Genomic DNA, 2371 nt, shown 5'->3' with positions numbered 1-2371 from the left:
ACTGATTCAGGGGCGTCCAAATCAGAATTCAAAGTTGGTTTTGTTGATTACGGGCTCGTTGGAAAAGTCTGCACATCATCATGCATTTCATACATTGCATAAAAAAGGAAAATAAAAGTTGCACAATATGCCTCATTCACTCATACTTGTCTTTGTATAGGCTTTTGTGCACCTTTTCTTCTAAGCAATCCTTGGTCGTTAAAATTTGAAACTGGGGCAATTGGCCCTAGGAACCAATTGCTTCACTTACTCTGAACATGTACTTCCGCACGCAGGTTCTCAAACCCGGTTCAAGTCATCACCATGTACTTCGGCACCTAGGTTCTCAAATCTAGTGCAAGTCACCACCATGTACTTCGGCACCCAGGTTCTCAAGCCCGGTGCAAGTCATCACCATGTACTTCAGTGCCCAAGCTCTCAAACCCGGTGCAAGTCATCACCATGTACTTTGGCGCCCACGTTCTCAAACCTGGTGCAGGTCACCACCATGTACTTTGGCACTCAGGTTCTCAAACCCAGTCCAAGTCATTTTCATGTAATTCGCCACTCAGGGTTCTCAAACCCAATGCAAGTCATCCCCATGTGCTTCAGCATTTGGGTTCACAAAAGTCTTGCATTATACATCATATAACATGCATAAGTATCATGTGACATGCATCATTATGCATACATACATATAACAACATGCATATACCCTTACATTATAGCACCATTAGTAGCAACATGCATGCACCACATAGCATCGTTTATTCATATTTGTCTGCTTTATCTATTTTGCCAATGTTTGAACACTGAGGCACTAACCCAGACCCAAATTATGACATCTACCTTGAAACCGGGGTAGTTGGCCCCAGGAACAAGTTGACTTGTTTACTCTGAAACTGGGGCAACTGACCCAAGTCCATGTAAAGTCACCATCATGTACTTTGGCACTCACGTTCTCAAACCCAATGCAAGTCATCTACATGTACTTCGATACTCAGGATCTTAACCTAGTGTAAGTCATCACCATATACTTTCGCACCCAGGTTCTAAAACCCCGTGCAAGTCATCACCATGTACTTCGGCACTCAAGTTCTCAAACCCAGTGCAAGTCATCACCATGTACTTTGGTACTCAAGTTCTCAATCCCAGTGCAAGTAATCACCATGTACTTCACCACTCAGGTTCTCAAACCCGGTGCAAGTCATCACCATGTACATCGACACCCAGGTTCTCAAACCCGGTGCAAGTCATCACAATGTACTTCAACACCTAGGTTCTCAAACCCAATGCAAGTCATCACCATGTATGTTGGCACTCAGGTTATCAAACTTGGCGCAAGTCATAGTCATGTACTTTGGCATTTGGGTTCTCAAACCTAGTGCAAATCAATTTCATATGCTTTGGAATTTGGGTTCTCAAGCCTAGTGCAAGTCATCCTACCCAGCAGAGTAGCCAAAATTGAGTTGTTTTGGCTCGGATCATAGTACCCTTTGTGGCTCAAATTATCACATTTGCAGCAAGTCATCCTGGTTTTATTTTGGCTTTGATCATTGTATCTGTTGTGGCTCGAAGTATCACATTCGCAGCAAGCCATCCTGGTTTTGTTTTCGCTCAGATTATTGTATCCATTGTGGCTCGGATTATCACATCTGCAGCAAGCCATTCTAGTGTTGCTTTGGCTTAGATCATTGTATCCATTGTGGCTCAGATTATTACATCCATAGGAAGCCATTTTGGAGAAGTTTTGGCTCAGGTCACTGTATCTGCTAGGGCTCAGATTATCACATCAGTTGCAAGCCACCTTCTGTTCTTTGTAATTCCATGTTACAAACTAATTACTAACCACCACTAATAAAAAGAAAAAAAAAACCCACCAATCATTGAATTCGTAGAGAATAGTGTGACATCCCCATCCCTCTTTGATCTGAAAACATTAGGCACTTGAGTGGCCTAGTCAAAATAGGTGTCTTTTATCTTTGCAGTGTTGTTGCTACAAATAACATAGGAGAGTTCATACTGTTATATTGAAACAACAAAGCCTACAAAGAGGGGCAACAATTAATAAACTCTAATGTCATTTCATACACAAGTGATCCATATACATGCTCGTCATTTGTTTGGACGACATTATTTGCCTAATGTTTGGTTGACATTGGAGTCATTAAACCAATGTGCTATCATGTCTTGAGGCCATGCTCATGATCTTTACCTTATTGCGTGTTGGCTTCCCATACACCATATGGCTAGTTACTTGGCCTCCACTTTACATATTTAAAGGGTGCATAAATATTTCAAAAAAATGAAGCCTCCAATGGAAACTCTCTTTAAGAGAAATTTTTACATGTAAAAATATTAACTATCTAGTAGGCTCACCAAGGCTTGGGTC

The sequence above is a fragment of the Malania oleifera genome, chromosome 13, assembly GCF_029873635.1.
Source record: "Malania oleifera isolate guangnan ecotype guangnan chromosome 13, ASM2987363v1, whole genome shotgun sequence".
Lineage (NCBI taxonomy): Eukaryota > Viridiplantae > Streptophyta > Magnoliopsida > Santalales > Ximeniaceae > Malania > Malania oleifera.
Note: the sequence above shows the minus strand (reverse complement) of the source record.